The sequence below is a fragment of the Oryctolagus cuniculus genome, chromosome 6 (assembly GCF_051225735.1).
Source record: "Oryctolagus cuniculus isolate XC-2025 breed Fujian yellow rabbit chromosome 6, ASM5122573v1, whole genome shotgun sequence".
In the NCBI taxonomy this organism is placed as follows: domain Eukaryota; kingdom Metazoa; phylum Chordata; class Mammalia; order Lagomorpha; family Leporidae; genus Oryctolagus; species Oryctolagus cuniculus.
The window spans coordinates 8898399-8908508 of record NC_142872.1 but is presented as its reverse complement, the minus strand read 5'-3'; the positions used below and the strand labels follow the sequence as shown (position 1 = coordinate 8908508).

Here is a 10110-nt window from a genome sequence, read left to right as displayed (position 1 = left end):
TGATAGAGGTTGGAGTTCTGCAGGGGACTCTGGGTGAACTCTAAAAGGAAGAAAGGGCTATCAAATAAAAATTACGGGAAAAAGCATGTAAATCCTCTACCTATGTAGGGGTTATGACCTTAGTACTTCTCAAAGCCAATAGTTGGAATAACTCACAAGTAGAAACTAATTTGCCATACCAGTGAGCCAAGGAGACAATCAGAAGAGAAGAAAATAGAACTAATTTTGATGCTGCCTCTATCATTTCCAAAGCCATGTAGAATTAAGCCAATCATATAAATCAACTGGATATCACTTCTCATATCAGTAAAACAGAGATCCTAATACTTGTTAAAGAAATTATAAAAGAAAAAAAAAACCTTGAAAATCAGTACTTTATTTTGACTTATTCATTTGTTTGGTGCATCAGATTTTATAATATATTTGTAAATGCTGCTGTCAGATCTAATTGGGTTGCACTTACTCACACCAAAATGGCAGGCCATGGAAGTGAGAGAATCCCCTTTGGTAACATCTATAACAGATCTGAAAGAGAACCAGGAGAAAACAGTGATTGGAACATACAACATTCCATGCCAAATCATGCCCACAAAGTCTCTCCGCTCTTCTCAACTTAAAACAATCACTTTCTGCTCTGCATTCGCATAACCATCCTCCCCATGGTCTGAATATAAAATCATAATTTTTCATATTACAAAGGACATGAGGGAAGCCCTCGCTGCCTTCTCCTGTGAAACCGGCTCTGCTCTGTGGTTAAAGAGGTTTTCAAGCTTAAAAACAATGAGACTGTTTGTGTAGCTTAGATCCACGGAGCTGGTTTGCTGGCTTTCCAGCCAGGCCTGCATGTCTTGGGAGTAAAGTTAGACAAAATATCTGTGAAACTTCCATGGATCGTCTGCAGAAAACAGAACCCGTGCAGAGGCCCCCTGATGCACGGTTCCCTTTCTGTAGCTTAAGTCACCTGCCAGGCACCTTGGTCTAGAAATCCTAAATGGAAGACTCAAAAAAGAACCATTCATAAATGTTATGCTTTGCACAAAGCTTGTTACAGAGAAATACACAGCTTCCTTTATGCTCCTCCCGATTGTACTTGTCTTTCCGTGCTGGGCATTGCTCTTAACATAAAGACCTCCAGTTTCTCCCAAGTTGTTGAATGACAAGATCCCGTTCCTTTTTATGACTGAGTAGTATTCCATTGGCTCTCTCTACTACACTTGCTTTAGCCATTCATCAATTCATGAAGGTCAAGTTGCACACAGTTCTGGGCAGTGTGACAAAAATCTTGCCCTGTCCCCTGAGTCCTGCCTGGAACACGAATCATGTCATTGTCCAGCGTGTCCTGTTAGTCACACGATAGTTGTCCCAGTTTTCAGCCCAACTATTGAAGTTTGACAGTGCTTGTGTTCAAGTTTTCTTATTTTAGTTGATAATAGACCCAAACCGCAAGGGTAGTGATGCTGCTAAGTCAGAAGAGAGGTTGTAAAGTGACTTCTTTTATGTGCAAAGTAGAAGCATCTTAACAGAGACACACAGACACACAGAACACATCTAACTTGTATCATCATATATTTTCTATTTTGTTAGCTTGTATTGTTAATCTCACTGTACCTAATGTATGAACTTTACCATTCAACACAACAGGGGCTTTGTACTCTCTGTGGTTTTAGGCACAGCCCTGAGAGTCTTGGAATATATCCTCCCCAACAGAGAGAGAGAGAGAGAGAGAGCGAGAGAGTGAGGCAGACTATTTTATCTCAATCACCAATAATTTGTCCATGGCGGCAAAGGTGGGCTGACTTTGGAGGTCCGAGGGCTACCTCAGAGCAAAGCACACCTGCATTCTTTAGATACATCTTACACATGTGCAAAGACACAGACGGCTTTCCTTTGGGCTTGCTTTTATTTACTGTGCCAATAACCAGCTTATTAGAAAGTCCCAACCTCGTGACAATTATTCTGAGGATAAGAAAGCATGCCATCTAGGTCAGAAGCTAATCTCAAAACAAAATACACCACACCTCGCCTTTGAAATCCGCTGCACAAACTCAGAGGTATTTTAATCCCATTTAAAAACTAGTAAATGACAGTGATGAGCTTCAGATAAGAGTCTTACTTCCTGTGTGAGCCCCAGTGACCTCAGAGAAACCACCATAATGAAGCAGACACTCAGGCTGCAGCTTCTTCTAAGAGGATAAGAAATCGGTGAGGAATATTCTTTACCCAATGCAGTGTCTCTTCTGTTCCCCACCGCATTTCTCCTTCTCACCTCATCACTGAGTTATTTTACATCTTGCAGAAAGTAAACAGAAAATATAAAGAATGACAGGAATTCAATCCCTAATCGAGGCCAGGGATTTCGTAGAGGGGGGATCAGCCACCTGTCAGGTCCTGGATTGAGAACAGACTAGAAATTGATTCCACTGCCTTATGTGATGGAGACACAATGTTCCACGCCAAAGGACTGTTTTAAATCCCTCACTTTCTACTTCTTCCTCATTTTCTGCTTTATTTCAGGTGGTTAAATATATGTACAGATGCTGCCTTCTCTCCTGTGATCTCCCTCCCTCGCTCTCACACCTTATTCTGCTCATCCAACCCTCTCTCCCCTCATCCACAGTGACCCTGTTTCATTATTAACATGACCTACACAGTTAATAAGCAACAGGAAGTCAGCAAAGTTCAACCAATCTATACATGGCACAGAGCTCCGATTTTAGCCCAAGAACTCTCAAACCTGCCTAGGTTTTAAAAAAATTATCTCTAACAGTGAAACTTCTTAATAAGGTCACGTGAAGAGCTAAAGAATTTATGAACAGTGCATGCATTCTGCATTCACAATTGCACAATTTATAACTTCTAAGAGGCGATATACACCTCAAGAAGAACAGATGACAAAGCTTCCAAAACAACTACAATCAACCCAAGAGGAGAAACAGCAGCAGGTGAATACACACGAGCGCTTGCCACCATCATGCCTCAAGCGATTGTGCGAATGCTTCTAGCATAACCCTTCTCTTTGGGAAAGCTACAGTAGTGAGGGGGACAGTAGCGCCGGGGGAGCTCTGGCTGAGAGGAGCAGGCACTTACTTACACTTCATGGCATCTCTGGACAAGTCAGTCCCAGGTTACAGGAATCTGAGCACCAAGACCACTTGGACTCATATTTTGGACCGAGCTATCTGCAAACCGATAGTCATGAACAAGCTTCCTTTTACAATAGCTATGTCTTGTTTTATTGGAGTGCAGGAATAAGTCATCGCTGTGGAATCTGGAGGTGTCTCTTCCCGCATTTTGTCAGCTGGGATAAGAGGGAACCATCTCACTCCCTTCTTTTAGGGTTTAATTCACAGCTCTCTTCTTTTGGTCCCTCGGTGTAGCCTAATCACTGATTCTAAAGGACATACATTGTGACACGGCTTCAGCTTTTTTGTTCCTGGGACTGCAAATTCCTCAAAACTGAAGGGAAATACATGGTTTTTGAAGCAATGAGAAAAATCAATATAGGATGAAGCTTCACATTCAGTGTTATTCTGAGATCTACTATTTAACAGCCTCCAAACAGTCGCTGCTCAGATGCACCTGCCCTGTTAGTAAATCATGAGACTTTGTTGATCACATGAGGCTACTTTAAAAAGCATCTACAGGCCGGTGCCGCAGCTCACTAGGCTAATCCTCCGCCTAGCTGCACCGGCACACCGGGTTCTAGTCCCGGTCGGGGTGCCGGATTCTGTCCCAGTTGCTCCTCTTCCAGGCCAGCTCTCTGCTGTGGCCAGGGAGTGCAGTGGAGGATGGCCCAAGTGCTTGGGCCCTGCACCCCATGGGAGACCAGGATAAGTACCTGGCTCCTGCCATCGGATCTGTGCGGTGCGCCGGCCATGGTGGCCATTGGAGGGTGAACCAACGGCAAAGGAAGACCTTTCTCTCTGTCTCTCTCTCTCCCTGTCCACTCTGCCTGTCAAAGAAAAAAAAAGAGCATCTACGAAGAGTAGGGTCTTCCAACAGTTCCTAAATGGGTACTACGAAATAGCTGTGTGTAGATTCCAACAGTTTTTGTACCAAAACACTTACCTTGTAATTCCAATTTGTACAAACTTTTTGAAGGAAGCAAAGCCCCAGGGGAAGGCTCCTAAATGATCTCCTTGTCTAATCACAACTGCAGGTTTAGTGCTGGAGACTTCTCTGCCTCTTTGAAAACAGAGCCACTACCTCCATGTCCTGGCCAGTTCCTTTCTTCCTTTCCACTTCTGTGGCAACCCTCACCAAAACAGCAGACTCTCAGTCCACTGTGTGGTTCAGTCACAAGCATAGAAGAACTTGGATTGGAGGCCAGTGCTGTGGCACAGCGGGTAAAGCCACCACCTGCAGTGCCAGCATCCCATATATGCTCTAGTTCATGTCCAAGCTGCTCTACTTCTGATCCAGCTCTCTGCTATGGCCTGGGAAAGCAGGGGAAATGGCCCAGGTCCTGCACTCATGTTGGAGACCTGAAAGAAATTCCTGGCCCCTGGCTTTGGATTAGCTCAGCTCCAGCTGTTGCAGCCAACCGGGGAGCAAAACAGTGGATGAAAGACCTCTCTCTCTCTCTGTCTCTGACTCTGCCTCTCTGTAACTTTGCCTTCCAATAAATAAATAAATCTTAAAAAAAAAAAAAAAAAAAGCTTGGATTAGAAGATGTCAGGTGTCCCTGACAGCGTGGCGACGCCCTGCAGAATCTAAAGGTAGACCCTCATTGTTTGCAACACCACAGTGCCCACCCAGTTGGCGCCACTGCCTCCTCCTGACCCCTCTGCCTGAACGGTCAGCTCTCGCTTTCACGGACTTCCTCCCTCTGGGGGCGTTTCAGAATCCTGTCTCCCTTCCCTGCTAAGACAGCAGGAAAGCAACAGCAAAAGCCTGCTAGGCCGTGCAGCCCCACGCGGCCTTGCCCCCGGGGCCTGCACCTGCAGCTCTCTAGGGACCTGGAAGGCGGCCCTGCGGTCAGGCCTGAGGTTCCCCACGCGTGGTAGTTCCAGAATGAACGCCTTTGCTGGACCCTAGGCCAGAGAAGTCTCACCTTTGCTCCCGACTGCTGCAGTTCCCCTGGTAGGATCCCGCTGTGGAAGCCCGCTGGACTTGAGAGTCAGCCACAGCCAGGCCTCTCCAGGACTACACCAAGCACAGCAGCGATCCACCCCTCCCCGCGACTCTACCACCACAATCCCCCTCCTCCTCTCCTGTTGGCAAGAGCGGGTAAGTCCTCCCTACACCGTCCGCTCAACGTTCCCAACCAACCCTTCCTCTTCCAAGAGTTTTTCCCCATTTCCATCGCTGAGTGAGGTTTTAATTTAAACCCCTCCTATTTAAACAACTATTAGGACATGCTCTCCCAAGTCTCTTACTACTGTGCACACTTCCTAGTTCTCTTGAGGAAATGACACTGATCATATTATTTTCACCTCTACTACAAAGTTATAGGCAGAATTTAGTGTGCACTTGAACATATCTTCAGAGTCTCTCCTGTATCTTCATTACACAGCCATAATGGTTTTTCTGTTTCTAAAGTATAACCTAATATTTCTAAATTTTATTTAATGTGACTATTGACCAAAAATCTACAGGAAGAAATGAGAGATTAATCTGTTCTCTTCTGTGGGGATATTCATGGAAAATAGAAGGAAAAGATAAGTTTATTTTGGTGCAAAAGTTTTTGAAACGCTTGTACTTTTTTTTTCGTAATCCACCTTTTCATGAACTTTCTGGAGACCCCAGGTATGGCTTTCTTTACCCATCAAATGCGGTCAGCATTTTTGCACCCAAGTAACCTTATCTTTTAATCCCATTTTCATCTTCCTGTGTCTCCTTTTCTTGCCTGTTGTCGGGGGCTCCTCTTTCTCCCCAAGGAAGAACTCTGAGCGTCCGTTACCACGACTGCTTCTCTGTAGCACCATCCTTTCTTGTCAGGCTCATGCAGGTTCCGCCCCACACAAATAAACTCAGCCAAGCACGCACGTGCACAAGCCTGCAGACGGGACACCACAGGCTGGCTGGTCTGAGTCTTGGGGCAAGCTGTGAAAATGAGAAAGCGGCATGGAAAGAGGGGAACTGGCAAAGAACGTAGTCAGAAACACCCAGTACTGCAACTAGAAACGAGAGTCAAGAAGGAGAAAGGGAAGCTTGACAGAGAGCCAGCTGAGACCTGGCCGCTTGCTCTACAACAATTTAAATAATTACAGCTATAATTATTGCAAAAAAATTAACAGTGCAATTGTTGACACACTGACGTGAGTAGACTAACACCACTGGTCGGCTTTGTGAGCACGCTGACAAGCAAGTGCCCATTCTCACTCTCTGGGGATGTTTTTAAAGACTTGTTTATTTGATGGGGCTGGCACCGTGGCTCACTAGGTTAATCCTCCACCTGCGGTGCCGGGTTCTAGTCCCAGATGCTCCTCTTACAGTCCAGCTCTCTGCTGTGGCCAGGGAGTGCAGTGGAGGATGGCTCAAGTGCTTGGACCCTGCACCCCATGGGAGACCAGGAGGAGGCACCTAGCTCAAGGCTTCAGATTGGTGTAGCTCCGTCCGTAGCGGCCATTTCGGGGGTGAACCAATGGAAGGAAGACCTTTCTCTCCCTCTCTCTCTCTCTCTCTTTATTGTCTAACTGTCAAATAAATATAAATAAATAAATCTTTAAAAAAAATCCCTAAAGACTTGTTTATTTGAAAGAGAGCATTACAGAGAACAGAGAGAAAGGGAGAGAGACAGAGACAGAGACAGATTCCATCTCATGGTTCACTCCCCAGGTGACTGTCAGTGCTGAAGCCAGGAGCCTGGAATTCCATCTGAGTCTCCCATGTGGGTGGCAGCTGCCCAAGTGCCCTCCCCGGTGCACATCAGCAGGAAACCAGAATCAGGAGTGAGGCAGGTCTCTAACCCATGCATTCAGTATGGGACATTAGAGACCAAGCCGGTCTTAACCACAGAGACAAATACTCACCCTACATGCAGAGTTTTTAAAGACTGTGTGTTTGCTTTAATAAAGATGTTTTTAAAGGAAACCACCCAGAAGAAAGCAACTAGAAATTTACAGTGCATGTTTTACAAGTTCTAATACCTCAAGCAGCTTCACTGTGTGTTACCACTTACCTGTTGCAATCACTGACTGGAAGGTTCCCTCCTTTTGCTGAGATAGGAGTCTATTCTGGTTACAGTTGAGTACTATTTTGAGTCAGGTTATAGACCCTCACATGAGTATCTCTAACACAGTGGATCTAGGGAAAGGTTGAAGAGAAGAAACGCATGACTACTATATGTACTGATACTGCTATGATTGTCACCCACCTTGTACAAAATTCAGCACCCAGAGCAATTTGTCCCGCCCTTTACCAATCTCACTTTTTATGCATTTCTAACGTGTGCACCCACTCCAGATCTCCACGTATATCACTTATTTCCACCCTGTGATTCCTCGTTTCCCCTCTGACCAACTTGCCTTCCTTTTCTAGGTTGTGCTAGTCTGACAAGTTCCAGTGCCTGAGACGGAATCTGTTATTTCATTCAAGTGAGAAGCACCAGCATCTTTGTTGATGAAAATCCCAAAATCGGCAATCAATGTTCTAGGGTTGATTTTATTTTAAGATTTATTTATTTATTTGAAAGTCAGTGTTGCACAGAAAGAGAAGGAGAGACAGAGAGAGAGAGAGATCTTCCATCTGCTAATTCACTCGCCAGTTGGCTGTAATGGCTGGAGCTGTGCCAATCCGAAGCCAAAAGCCAGGAGCTTCTTCCGGGTCTCCCATGTGGGTGCAGGGGCCCAAGGACTTGGGCCATCTTTTACTGTTTTCCTGGGCCATAGCAGAGAGCTGGATCAGAAGTGGAGCAGCCGGGATTCAAACTGGTGCCCACATGGGATGCCGGCACTGCAGGCTGCAGCTTTACCTGCTACGCCACAGCACCAGCCTGGGTTGATATTTTTGATCTGTTGGATGTTCCCTGTAAAATTCGTTGATTGCTTTGCCTTTCTTCTATTTTTTTTTATCTGGAGGTGATCATATTTAAAATTAAATATCAGAGTACTTCAAAAGTTCTAGGAAAGTAGGAATTAAAAGTATGAGTATGGGGGCCAGTGCTGTGGCTCAGCAGGGCCTGGGCCTGCAGCACCAGCAGCCCTATGGGCACCAGTTCAGGTCCCGGCTGTTCCACTTCCAATCCAGCACCTTGCTAATGCACCTGGGAAAGCAGCAGAAGATGGCCCACATACTTGGGCACCTGCACCCATGTGGGAGACCCAGAAGAAACTCCTAACTACTGGCTTTGGCCTGACCTCAGCTCTGGTCACTGCAGCAGTTTGGGAGTGAACTTGCAGATGGAAGATCTCTATCTCTCCTTATCTTCTCACTGTAACTCTGCCCCTCAAATATATAAAAAATATAAAAAAATTGAGTATATTTTTGTGCAAAAAATTTCCTTCATAACACATGTCAAATGTATATTATAAAAACCATGTATGTTTTTTAACAATTGACTCACATCAAAATAAATTCATATTTTTCCTTGTTTCCTTGATTTTTTTAAGTTCCGTTGCACTAACATTAAATGACCTAATGAATGAAAATACTGTGGAGTCAGAAGAAGACATACTCTACTTATGCTGGGAATATATAAGTTACTGGAAAATCTAATGGCAAGAAATGAAAATTTCCAAAATAAAGTGATGTCAGAGAACAGGAGTGTACCTTATATGGAAAATAGGATTGTTTGTCTTTGAGACTGGTTCCCGTTTCATCTCTGGCTGGATTTTACACGGGAAACCTTGAGCCTCTTCAGCCCCAGTCCTCTAACACAGTTGCTGGTACAAGTCATTTAGGAAGCAAACACAAGTTTTGAAAAGCACATGGACCACACATCAGCGGCTCTCTGCAGCAGCGGCCATGCACAGATACAGAAAGGCCACGTTCCCCTCTCAGACTGCATCACTCTACTGAAAATCCAACCACCTGCTAAACCACAATAGTGGAGGATTCAGAATCTTCATTGCTACCCCTCATTGCTAACATCGGCAATCTGATGGGAATAGAGAACTTGGAAGCCAGGATCTGCCATCTACCCAACCATTGGCTGAAAACCTAAGAGCTATCTCACGTGGAGGATATTTGTTTTCTTATTTCTTCCCCTGCGCTCATCCCCCAAACAGCAGAACGGAGTAGATGATGCCATGGCAACAAACACCGTCTCAGGGCTTCTGAGACAAATGCTTTTGTCTTCCCTCTCGGATGCGAGGTCAGTGACAGCTGTGCACCCGTCTTCACCGGAGCCCCCAGTCCACAGAGGAGACTGCCTGGAGGTCTTCAGGCTCATGGCAGAAGGAGAAGAAAACAAATGGGGAACTACAGTGTGGTTCTGAAGCTTCCTGCCCGGAAGTGATGCCACTTCTCCCCAGGTGTCAAATGGCCACATCTGAATAGACCGACCTTCCCTTAGGGAGGGCCAGTGGAGGGAATGGCAAAGAGGCATTTGGTGAAAAGTAGCAGATTCATCACACACGATATTCCGGTATATTCGGGATATGTATTTATGGCATCTTTGTATTTCTCTATCATTTCATTTTCAAAACTTCCAAGCACACAGCCATGTTGAAAGACTTGCGAAGTGTGCCACCGAGGTTACTGAAGGCTTTGCCACACTCGTTATATCACAGACCTGTTCATTTGCCATCCCCAGAAGCAAGCTGCTGGCAACAGTTCACTCCCCCTATATATTCCAGCACGTGCATCTCTAATGGAAGTTCAGTATCTGAAAGAGCTTTTTTATTGTAAGACAAAATTCATGCACAACAAGGTGGACAAACATAAGCATTGCTTTGCTGAATTTTGATAAATGTATAGCCCTACTCCTGTGGATCCCACTCCTTGTCAGGTCATTAAATAGCGCTGCCCCCCCAGGAGCTTCCCTCACTCTCTCCCCAGTCATTCTCTGCCCCACAGGTTGCCGGGAGTCACTCCTCTCTCATCTGCTTTGTCCCACACAGAAGAGCAGAGTTGGCACTCCCTGGTGTTGTCTTGCATTTGGTCGCCCATGTCATGTCCAAGGTCCCGTCTTTTCAGCTCTCGGTGGTGTTCAGCTGCACAAGTATC

At 45.5% G+C, this 10110-nt stretch overlaps 1 long non-coding RNA gene across 1 annotated transcript in view; it reads right to left on the bottom strand.

Moving 5' to 3' along the window:
* Nucleotides 1-468: 468 nt before the first annotated feature.
* Nucleotides 469-10110, bottom strand: part of LOC149126003 (uncharacterized) — a 611412-nt gene continuing 601770 nt past the window's right edge. The window contains exon 5 of the long non-coding RNA XR_016235120.1: nucleotides 469-525. This is a non-coding gene — a long non-coding RNA (uncharacterized LOC149126003). The remainder of the gene's footprint in view (nucleotides 526-10110) is intronic.